The following is a 12,834-nucleotide window of genomic DNA, read 5'->3' on the forward strand; positions in this document are numbered from 1 at the left end:
ACTGGTGCGCTCTCTTCTCTTCTCATACTCAGTTGCTTCACTCTTTTTCTCTCACAAGCTGTCTTTTTCTTTTCACACATGTACACACTCAAAAAGCATAACCACATGCAATGACAAAGAAATTGGGTTTTTCACATAGACGAATGAAATGTTTTGCTCAAAACTGTTTTACTAAAAGTCTGAATTAAACAAGTCATCTGAACAATAATGCAAATGCAATCTATCACTTGAGTTAGGGAGATGGCAGTTGTGATGTTTTTCATCTGTTTCAAAAGAAAAAAAATGCTAGAGGCAAGAGTTTGCTTCTTATAAAATTCCATTCAGAACCTTATCATTATCCTGCGAATACAGAAATTATTTTTTTTGTCAGACTACTTTTGCTATCATAAATATAACTATGAAATTTTTAATGCATTCTTGGTTATTGAACCTTTTATATAGCTATAATTTTAAAGTACTTATATGCTGCTAATATTTCCGTAAATTACCCTAGTTCACCCCTGTTGTTTTTTATCTTAGCTCTGCTTGCTATAACTAAACACCACAGACTGCGTGGCTTAAACAACAGATACTTATTTCTCACTGTTTTGGAAGCTAGGAAGTCCAAGAGCAAGGTACCAGCAAATCTGGTTCCTTGTGAGGGTCTTTTCCTGGCTTGCAGAGGGTCTCCTCATTGTGATCTCACAGGGCAGATAGAGAGGGGGGAAGGGAGGGTGCAAGGGAGGGAGAGAGAGAGAGAGAGATTGAGCGCGGGAGCACTTTCATGTGCGCAGTGTATGTGTGTGGGGGGTGTATGTGTGTACGTGTGTGTGTGTGTGTGTGTGTGTGTGTGTGTGTGCACATGCGTTGGTTTTTCTGATTCTTCTTAGAAGGACACTCATTATGAGGGTTCCAGCCTCATGACCTCATCTAACTCTAATTACCTCCCAATGGCTCCACCTCCAGATACCTTCACATTTGTGTTTAGGGCTTCAACATATGAATTTGGAAGGAATACAACCATTCAGGCCATAACATTCTTATCTTTAAGATAAAATCTCTTCACTATAATAAGGTATGAGCTATTCTTCATTTCAAATGATATTTGTTTATAAAATATTTCTAAGGCTGTTAGTTTGATTTATTAAATTTGTAATCCAAATGGTCTTTTGGGTTTGTTTTTTAAAGATTTTATTTATTTATGTGAGAGAGAGAAAGAGAGAGTTCACGCACGTGCGCGAGAGAGAGCACAAGCAGGAGGGAGGGGCAGAGGGAGAGGGAGAAGCAGACTCCCCGCTGAGCAGGGAGCCCGATGTGGGGCTCCATCCCACGACCCTGGGATCATGACCTGAACCAAAGCCAGATGCTTAACTGACTGAGCCACCCAGGCATCCTGTAATCCAAATGTTTAAAGAATTAAAAAATATTTTTTTATTATTTTTATACATAATTGTTATTTTTCTTACTAATGATTTGATAATCATCTATTTTCCTTCAAATAACATTGAGTGAACAAATTTTTATGGGTATTTTTAAATGGGTATTTTTAAATGAAAAATTTTTTAACTCATTTATACCATCATACACATTTATAGTTGATTGGTAGAAATTAAAATGTATTATTCTTTCATCCTATTCTTTCTTTTGCTCCTAACTAGAGAGAGAATGTTAAAACCTTTTTACCAAATAAAATAATTGTCTTTAGAAAATGTCAGGCAATAAGAAACAAAAAAATAGAGAAAAATTATTAACTCTTGTTTAAATGTTTGGTAGAATTCACCTGTAAATCCTTTTGGTTCTGGACTTTTATTTTTTTTTGTAGTTTTTTAATGACAGTTCAATTCTATTACTAGTAATTGGTCTGTTTAGATTTTCTATTTCTTTTTAATTCAGTTTTGAAAGGTTGTGTGTTTTTAGGAATTTATCTCTTCTAGTTCTAGGCTGTCCAATTTATGCATGTATATATATTTTTTGTAGTATTCTCTTATAATCCTTTATATTTCTGTGGTGTCAGTTGTTACGTCTCTCTTGTTTCTGATTTTATTTGGGTGCTTTTTCTTTTTTTTCTCTCTCTCTCTCTCTTTTTTTTTTTTCCTGATGAATCTGGCTAAGGGTTTATCAATTTTGTTTATCTTTTCAAAGAACCAGCTCTTGGTATCATTGATTTTTTGCTATTGATTTTTAGTCTCTATGTCATTTATTTCAGCTCTGATCTTTTTTATTTCCTTCCTTCTGCTCACCTTGGGCTTTGTTTGTTCTTCTTTTCTAGTTCCTTTGGGTTTAAGGTTAGATTGTTTATTTGAGGTTTTTCTTGTTTCTAGGCCTGTATGACTATATATTACCCTCTTAGAACTGCTTTCTTTGTGTCCCAAAGATTTTGGATGGTTGTGTTTTCATTTTCATTTGTCTCTATTTTGCTTGTTTGTGTTTGATCTCTTCTTTGATTGCTCTGTTGACTCATCGATTGTTTTGCATCATGTTGTGTAGCCTCCACAATTTGTGTTTTTCCTGTTTTTTTTCTTGTCATTTATTTCTAGTTTCATGCCACTTTGATTATTACATCTTGTTGGACTGTTCCCTTTGCCATTATGCAAAGTCTTCCTTTGTCTGCTATTATTTATCCAAAGAAACAAAAACACTAATTTGAAAAGATATATGCACCCCTATGTTTATTGCAGCATCATCTACAACAGCCAAGATATGAAAGCAACTTAAGTATCTATCAATAGACAAATGGATAAGGAAGATGTGATATATGTATATATACACATATATATATATGACCATATATATGTGGAAGATGTGATATATACATATATCACATATATATATCATCTATATATATATATATGACCATATATATGTGGAAGATGTGATATATGTATATATATGTAATAAATTGTGTGTGTACATATATATGTATATATATTATATATATTTTATATATTTATATATATTATATATATATTATATATATTTTATATATTTATATATATAATGGAATGTTATGCAGTCATAAAAAAGAAAAAGACCTTGCCATTTGTGACAACGTGAATGGACCTAGAGTGTATTATGCCAAGTAACATAAGACAGACTGAGAAAGATAAATACCAATTTCACTCATATGTGGAATTAAAAAACAAACAAACAATCAGACCTATAAATACAGAAAACAAACTAATGGTTGCCAGAGGGGAAGGAGGTGGGGAGACAAGCAATATGGGTAAACAGTCATGGGACACATAGCTTTCCAGCTATGGAATGAATAAGTCACTGGACTAAAAGACACAGGATAAGGACTACAGTCCATGGTATCGTAATAGCGTTGTAGGTGACAGGTGGTAGCTACACTTGTGGTGAACATAGCGTAATGTATAAGCTTGGGGAATCACTCTGTTGTACACCTGAAACTGATGTAACATTGTGTGTCAACTATACCCAAAAAGAAAAAGAAAAAAAAAAAAGAAGAAGAAGAAAAGAAGGGAACAAAGAGGTAGAACAAAATTGGCATTTTCATAAAAGTTAGGTGCTGTTTTGAATGTGGAACTTTCAAATCTGCTGTGTTGGGCCCTAATGGATGTGGTGGTTCAGTTAATTTGAAGGTTTTCAATTTTGTGCCATTTTACAGATCCTGATATTGGCATGGAATTTGTTTCACTTGGAACCTTAGCAGATAATAGTTGTTTTTCTTTTTATACACAGTTTTGTGTAATGTATCCTCTGGTTTCCTGTTCCTACATTGTTGTGACTTAAATTGGTGTCATGGAGTGATTCTTAGGTGTCATTACCACTGGCAGCAAGCAGGAACATATAATCAGTGTAAATTTTGCCTATATGGACCCCCAGGTTTTGATCTTTGTCTAAATCCCAGGTGCAATCAGACTAAGACAAAAAATTACATATTTCTACTCATAAATGGTAGTTCTACATTGTCTTTTCACTCAGAACATTTGGTCTCAAAGCAAAAATGTCGATAACATTTTTGTAATTAAAAAAAAAGAAAATAATCTTCAGACAGTATGTAACATATAAATGAAATATTAAATTATAAATACATCCCATTATTTCTTAGAGATTTTCCTAGCATTATTTTTCAAAGATATTGTTTTACAGAGACAATGAAGATTATTATTAGAGTTTGTTTTCAAATCAATATACTATTTATTAAAGTTTGCAGTTGTCTCATAAAAATGTGAGAGGAAAAAAATGTGAGAGTAAACATATTGCAAACTTCATATTAATTACTATTCCGTATTAAAATTAAGACTACTTTTTAATGGACAATGGGTGACTTACCAGATAGGTGTTTATTATTTATTGATGACTTTTATGTATGCTAAAAAGCAAAATTTCTCACATAAAATGTCAGGTATAACTTACACTCACTACTGGAACAAAATGAAAATATTTCACTGTCTTTGGAAAATTGAGAAGGAAATATGTATGTATATATATATTTTTATGGCAGATCAATCAATCAATCACCAGACTGGTTTGTTTTTTTTTTTTACCTTAAAAATATTTTTATGCTTAGGCTTAAGTTATTGTAGTTTTCAAACATTTGAGTTGTGGTGTAGTAGATAAAATGAAGCCTCAAATCATTCTCTAATCTCAAGAACATCCTGGCAGAATTACTGAGACTTGTCTGTTAAAATTGATTTCCTCTTAAAGAAAAGTAGGCTTTTCTTATTTGTTAAAAAATGATTTTATCTATTAAGTGTCTTTTCTTGTGAAGATCCTTTCCTTTTATGACCTAAAAAGAAAAAAAAAAAATTTCTTTTTCCTCCTGAGTTTTTATATCCACTATACTCACTAATCAGTAATCTGTATTGCAAACAAAATGGAATGTAATCCAAAAAGAGTAATCTTTTTTTAAGAGAATACAGAATGGCCATCATTTCTAATACTAGTGATCTTAATTTGAAGCATGTGTTGTTTAATTTTATGATGCTTTTTTATTTTAAAAAAAAAGCAATAGATGGCAGACTTGTATGCTGAATCAATGTCATAGAATAGGAAATCAGGATGTTTACACTGTAATTTTGAAAACTACTGGTAAACCGTAGGCAAGCAACTTTTTTTAGTACACTAAAAATAATTGTAGAGATTTCGATCTGTGGTGCATGTGGTGTCTGTTATTGTTAATGATGATAGTTAGGTTTGCTTGTTGTTTTAACAAGACTACTCAGGAACAGAAGGATATGGTTAAATGCCTTTCCACCTTCCCACAGTGTTTCTAAAGTTAGACTTTATCTGACATAGATGACATCTACATTGAATGGAAAATCAGTTTCTGATGTTTTCTGCATTTGTTGCTAATTGATAGCTCCTTGAACTATAATGCTTTGTAATTAGGATATTTCCAGTAAAAACAAAATATGTTAGAGGAGGGGCCAGAAATTGCAGTTCCTTGCCTGAAATTATGATAATATCTTTTCTGTAATAGCAGAAGAGAAATTAGAATGTCTTGAATATATAGCTCACATATTTGAAGGAATAATTAATTCTAAATATAGAAAGAATGTACCCATAAAAGTAAAGGTTAGATTGGGTAGTCAGAAACTTCAACATGCTCTCAGTATATGTAAAAAAGAAAAAAAAATAATAATGTTCATTTCTTGATCAGTGAAATGACAATTGTGCTTCCTAAACACTACTTAACAAGGTATGGTAAAATAAAATTGGTGAAGTTATGAATGGTATGAGTGTCTTAGGAGTGAGATAGAGGTGCATAGAATTGCCTTTATTTTCTAGTTAGTTTTTGAGGTATAACTTCTAATACTTACATAAGGCCAAAATCTTAAATATGAAATGTTTGTAAGGTTAATTTTGAACGTAGTAAAAAATTATTAAGAACATTTTTAAAAATTTTTATAAGTCTGTACTTATAAAACAGTCAATTCAGAACCCAGACAATTCCTATGGACTGTATTTATAATTTTTCATTTACCTCTATTCTGAAATATGTGTTTTATATTTGGCTTTGCTTCTTTCAGATTATGACTTGATTTTTTTTTTATTTGATCAAAGTCTTAGGTGTATTATTTCTTGGGGTGTTGATGGTTAAGAAATATCATTTGAAGGATTACTTTGTTAGAAGATCCAATTACTAACATTTTCTAATAATGTATGAATCATAGAAAATTTGTATTGAGATTTACTAGATGAACCTGAGATACTTAAATCTTTTGCCATAGTTATGAGTCTTGCCCCCTGTATGCCACAACAGTATTTTGAAGTGCTATAATTTGCATTTGGCTTCACAAAAACAGTTGATCTGATAAGTTCCTTTTTGCTAGATGCTGTCATGTCCATCTTTTCAATACCCTCCTTGTTCATTATAAGTGCCATTAGCCATACTGCCTAATGAAAGGTACCTCATATCGAGTCTGATTACTGCTCTAATGTTTTCCAGGCGTGCTTGGTGATGAGCCTGGCATATGAAACAATTTCCTACAGTAATAAAACTAATTAAAGTAGGCAGTCATCCACATACCACTTTCTAATGAATTATAATAAGCTCATTTATCTCAACCACTCTTATTCCAAAAGTCCATTGATAGGACCTGTATGTTAGAGTAAAATTCTCAGCCTTAAAAATGTACTATTATATGATCAAAGAGGACTTTGTGAATTTAAGTTAAAAAATTACAAATTGCTGATTAATATTTTAAATGAAATGTATAGCTTCTAAACTCTGCCCAGATTACTTATTGGCAAGATCCCTTTCTATCTGAGTTCTATAATTGATTTAACAAAGGAAAAATGATTCATTGTATAATAATAACTCTTCAGCACCTTGAAGACTAAAATTGAATGAACCAACTCCATATATTTATTTAGAGATCACATGAGAACGAATAATTGAGTACTGGAGATTAAGTGGTAAAAATGCAGCCTGTTTCCTCTCCAGAGAGAGCTGAGGTATCTGCTCAAAATGTCAAAACATAATAACAATTATTTTTTGTTGACTCTTCTTCGAATTTGTGAGGTGCGCAATGAAACAACGTAAGAATTATTATTACATTCAGTTACAGATAGTTTGGCAGTGTAGACCATTGTTCTGGAGATAATTTTACTGACAAGGAGATAAGGTTGTTCAATGTAGCACATGGAGAAACAATTTCAGAACACAAATGTGAATAGTAAGAAAATATATTTTTCAGGATGATGGGGTTTATTCTATCTTCATTATAATTTGGAGTTTTAAAAATGTAGCAGTTTCCATTTTGAAGCTCATTACTACTATGACACACATGTGAATTTCTCCCTTAAGAAGTTAATTACAAATATGTACATCTTAAAATTGATACAGATTGTTTGTAATGGGTTAACCGAAAATAGGCACATTTTAATTTATGTAATTAACATTTAAAATTATTTTCATTTATGAATTTTTAGCTAATATTTCATAGTTTTTTAGAGAAAATGAGTTTGGATATTCTGTGCAGAGTATTTTCTTTTATAAAACAGATGTTTTAAAGTCTGACCTTTGTAGGTAGAGGTGTAATGAAACTGTCCCTGAGTAAAATGTCTCCCCATCTGGGATCAGCTATAACTGGGGTGGCCAGTTGCCACGGTATGTGAGGATGAGTTGGTTCCATGTTTGAACAACAGTCAGGAGAAGGGCTTTTGGTACAGATTCCTCCATTACCTAGCTGTATGGTCTTGAGAAAGGAATTTGCACAGCATCTAGTTCAGTCTATTCATGTGTCAGGTATGGGGATTACACTAGAGAAGTGCATTCCAAACTGTCAGAAGTGCCACTAATAGTAAATGTGGTGTTTCAGATAATTTTTTAAAAGATTTTATTTACTTGTTTTAGAGAGAGAGAGAGAAAGCGCATGAGCAGGAGGATACACAGAGGGGAAGGGAGAGGGAGAGAATCCCAAGCAGACCCCACACTGAGTGCAGAGACCCTGGGGCTCAGTTTCACCACACTGAGATGAGGACCTGAGCCAAAACCAAGAGTCAGTCACTCACCAGACTGAGCCACCCAGGTGCTCCTCAAGTAATTTTTTAATATAATAATTTAAAATATGAAGTGAAACAATTTCCCTTTTTAATCTCAGTGTAGTTCTCCTGAAATCAGGGAGATAGATTTTCTGCTGTGTATCCTTAGTATTTTTCTAGCACTCATGATTTTGACAGAACTGGTGGATCTCCTTGTAATTTCTAAGACCCAAGAGACATGCTGCTGAACAGAAGAATGTGGCATGTCAGTCTTATTAAGAGAAGTGTATTTCTTGAAAGTTATCTCAAAGATAATAGCAAATTAAATAATTTTAGGAAAATTTTCAGAGTTCCAGTTGACCTTGTTTTGAACAGAAACCCCTGTTTGAAAAAGACTTGCTCTGGTTGGTAGATCTAATCAGCAATACCTGTTAAGAGTTAGCTGTACCTTGAATAAACTTTGGTAATATGCTTTAATGTTAATAGGAAACAGGATTCATCATCATAACATGCAACATTTGTGAAATTCTTAATACTAATATTTATTGAGTGATTAGAAGTCAGGCAGTCCTTCTAAGTGATTTACATGTATTAACACATATTAGTCTTCATCACTCATTTTAATGTTTACAGCAACCATAAATTAAGCAGCAATATTCTTCTCATTTTTCGTGTGAGGAAACTGAAGTACTCAGATATTAAGGAATTTCAGAAAGGTCAAAAACTGCCAGGTTAATGAAAACATGGAGGCTTGGGAAAGAGTGTCCTCTGTGCGTCTTCCCAGGTACCTTTGCCCTGTACCTCCTTTCCATCTGGCTGTTCCTGAATTATAGCCTTTGATAATAAACTGGTAGTCTAGTTTGCACAATTTTTCCTGTGCCCTTTGTTTGATAACAGTTGCAAAGATAAAGAGGTGAATGTGGTTGATTCAGAACATGAGAAGCCTGTGATGAACGATGCCCGGAGACTCTTTCAGTTGGAAAAGCTACAGGGAATCCTTTCAGCAAATTTGGGACAGGTAACAAATATATTTTAGAGACTAGACCAAACCACGAAGGCTTTGATGAAAGGCTAGAGCTACTGACATTCCACTCTACTTATTATTCATCCAACTTAATGGCTATTTGTGTGAATCTTGAGAAGACTTGACTAATCTGGTGGTAAAGTTATTTTCTGAAGTTGAGAACAAAAATGTCCCACTGCCAGAATTTCCTGAACACCCTTTCCAAGAAGAACATCTTAAACAGCTTTACAAAATAGTACCCATTAAGGATGTCAGGAATCTTTATGTGACGTTTCCCATACCTGGTCTTCAGAAATACTACAGATCAAATCCTGGCCGTTATCTTAGTCATCTCATTCGGCATGAAGGTCCTGGAAGTCTGTTATCAGACCTTAAAGGGCTGAGTAAATACTCCTGTTGGTGGGCAGAAGGAAAAGAGCCTGAAGTTTTATGTGTTTGTTTGTCATTAATGTGGACTTGACTGAGGAAGGATTATTCCATGTTGAAGATATAATTTTGCACATGTTTCAATACATTCAGAAGTTATATGCAGAAGGACCTCAAGAATGGGTTTTCCAAGAGTGCAAGGGCTTGAATGCTGTTGCGTTTAGGTTTAAAGGTAAAGAGAGGCCATGAGCTGTATTTCTAAGATTGCAGGAATATTGAATTATTATCGCCTAGAAGAAGTGCTCCCAGCTGAATATTTACTGGAAGAATTTAGACCTGCCTTAATGGAGATGGTCCTGGATAAACTCAGACCAGAAAATGTGTGGGTTGCAGTAGTTTCCAAGTCTTGAAGGAAAAATTGATCATGCAGAAGAGTGGCATAGAACCCAGTACAAGCAAGAAGCTGTACCAGACAAAGTCATTAAGACATGGCAAAATGCTGACCTGAACAGGAAATTTAAACTTCCGATGAAAAATGAATTTATTCCTACGAATTTTGAGATTTTTGTCATTAGAAAAGGAAATGGCACCATACCCTTCTCTTATTAAGGATATGAGCAACCGACTCAAACAAGATGGTAAATTTTTCTTGCCAGAGGCTTGTCTCAACTTTGACTTTTTCAGCCCATTTGCTTATATGGACCCCTTGCACTGGAACATGGCCTATTTGTGCCTTGAGCTACTTGAATTCTCAAAGACTTTCTCAATGAATTTGCATATGCGGCAGAGCTAGCAGGCTTGAGCTATGACCTCCAAAATACCATCTTTGGGATGTATCTCTCAGTGAAAGGTTATGATGACAAGCAGCTGATTTTGCTAAAGAAGGTTATTGAGGAAATGGCTGCCTTTGAGATTGATGAAAGAAGATTTGAAGTTATCAAAGAGGCATATATGTGCTCTCAACAATTTCCAAGCTGGGCAGCCTCGCCAGCACGCCATGTACTACCTCCGCTTGCTGATGGCTGTGAAGTGGCCTGGACTAAAGATGAATTAAAAGAAGCTCTGGATGATGTCACCCTTAAGGCCTTCATACCTCAGCTCCTGCAATGGCTGCAGACTGAAGCCCTTCTCCCATAGAAACATAACAAATCAGGCTGCACTAGGAATTATGCAGATAGTTAAAGACATCGTTATTGAACATGCTCGTATGAATCCTCTCCTTCCAAGTCAGCTGGTTCGGTATAGAGAAGTTTGGCTCCCTGACAGAGGGTGGCTTGTTTATCAGCAGAGGAATGAAGTTCACAATAACTGTGGCATCGAGATATACCACCAGACGGACATGCAAAGCATCTCAGAGAATATGTTTCTAGAGCTCTTCTATTAGATCATCTGTGAGCCTTGCTTCTTCAATACCCTGCTCACCAGGGAGCAGCTGGGCTTATCATCCTCAGTGGGCCACGTCAAGCCAATGGCACGCAGGGCTTGTGATTCATCATCCAGTCAGAAAAGCCACCTCACTGCCTACAGACAAAAGCAGAGTGGAAGCTTTCTTAATAACCATGGAGAAGACCATAGAGGACATGACAGAAGAGGCTTTTCAAAAACACATTCAAGCATTAGCAATTCATTGACTAGACAAACCAAAGAAACTATCCACAGAGTGTGCTAAATATTGGGGGAGATCATCTTCCAGCAGCACAGTTTTGACAGATATAATACAGAAGTTGCATGTTTAAATAAAGACACCTACTGAGGGGGATATCATCAAATTCTGCAAGGAAATGTTGGCAGTAGATGCTCCAAGGAGACATAAGGTATCCATTCATGTTCTTGCCAGGGAAATGGATTCTTTCTTGTCCTATGGTTGGAGAGTTCCCATGCCAAAATGATATAAACTTGTCACAAGCACCAGCCTTGGCACAACCTGAGTGATTCAGAACGTGCTGAGTTCAAGCATGGTTTGCCACTGTTTCCCCTTGTGAAACCACATACTAACTTCATGGCTGCCAAACTCGGATTCCTCAAGTGGATGCATCCCTGAGTCCTCCAGGGGCTAGGAAAACAACTTCGGCCACTTTAATAGCTTCTGATTCACTATTAGAGAGACAAACAGGAAGGGGAAAAAAAAAAAAAAAGAATTGTCAAATGTCATTATGTAGAAATATTAAAAATCCAAAGTAATTAAATTACAAAAAAAGAAAGGTCAGACAGCTAGTAAATGACAAAGGTTTTTAATTTTGTACCTCACATATTTCTGTTTCTTAATTATCTTCCTCTTGGCACACCCAGTAAGCCTTAGTTAACTTAGTCCTCTCAGTTCTCAACTGGAAACTTGTTTCTTTGAACACTATATTCCCACTAACTGGCACATGGTAAGCGCTTACAAAGTATTTGTTGAAAAATGTATGAATGGATTAATTAATCAATAAATCTCTGCCATAATAGACAACTTAAAAGTGTCTCGGGGAGCCTGGGTGGCACAGCGGTTGGGCATCTGCCTTCGGCTCAGGGCGTGATCCCGGCGTTCTGGGATCGAGCCCCACATCAGGCTCCTCCGCTATAAGCCTGCTTCTTCCTCTCCCACTCCCCCTGCTTGTGTTCCCTCTCTCGCTGGCTGTCTCTATCTCTGTCGAATAAATAAATAAAATCTTTAAAAAAAAAAAAAAGTGTCTCTACACATAATCTGTTGGGCTCGAAGACTTCACTTCTAGCACTTCCTACCCCGTCCCTTACTGAGTTTTCTTTTGATTATTTGTCACGATTTCTACTATTCATCTTGGGTAAATTGGAACCTGGACAGTTGCTCTGATATCAGAATGTATAGGTTTCGGGGCACCTGGGTGGCTCAGTTGGTTAAGCATCTGCCTTCGACTCAGGTCATGATCCGGGGGTCCTGGGCTCAAGCCCCACGTCAGACTTCCTGCTTAGCAGAGAGCCTGCTTCTCCCTCTCCCTTTGCTGATCCCCCCGCATGTGCTCTCTCTCTCTCTCTCTCTCAAATAAATTTTTTAAAAATGTGTAGATTGAAATGAAAACTCCATTACTTACCTTTGTCCACTGCTTAAGTGAGTGACATTGAAAGATGTATTTAAGCCTTTCTGAGTTTCAGTTTTCTTATCTGTTCAACATAGATATTAATATCTACTCATCAGAATCATCGTACTAACTAAATTAAATGTGTCTGAAACACCTAAGATTGTTCAGCATATTATAGATGTTTTATAGCAAAATATCCAGACATTAGAGCCAAACAGACCTAATACTATTACAGGGTAGTTCTGGAAGACTGAGTCCGTTATTTACACACTTAAAGCATTAGTTTTTCAATGGTTAATCACAACATACAAGTTCCTAACTCTGGATTATCGTAAGGGTTAAATGAGACAATATATCCAGAGTGCCTGACATACAATTAAAAGAAAATAAATGTTAGCTGCTTCTTTTAGTAATAATTCTCCTTTCCTTTAAATGTTTTCTTATTCTGCTGGTTTAATATCTTGGGGGAAGAAAAGG

At 35.3% G+C, this 12,834-nt stretch overlaps 1 protein-coding gene and 1 pseudogene across 6 annotated transcripts in view; both read left to right on the top strand.

Moving 5' to 3' along the window:
- Nucleotides 1-12,834, top strand: part of CCSER1 (coiled-coil serine rich protein 1) — a 1,292,599-nt gene that overhangs the window by 581,213 nt on the left and 698,552 nt on the right. The gene's annotated exons all lie outside the window — the stretch shown is intronic.
- LOC113263141 (insulin-degrading enzyme-like) lies at nucleotides 7,405-11,523 on the top strand (annotated as a pseudogene).

The sequence above is a fragment of the Ursus arctos genome, unplaced genomic scaffold (assembly GCF_023065955.2).
Source record: "Ursus arctos isolate Adak ecotype North America unplaced genomic scaffold, UrsArc2.0 scaffold_9, whole genome shotgun sequence".
NCBI lineage: Eukaryota > Metazoa > Chordata > Mammalia > Carnivora > Ursidae > Ursus > Ursus arctos.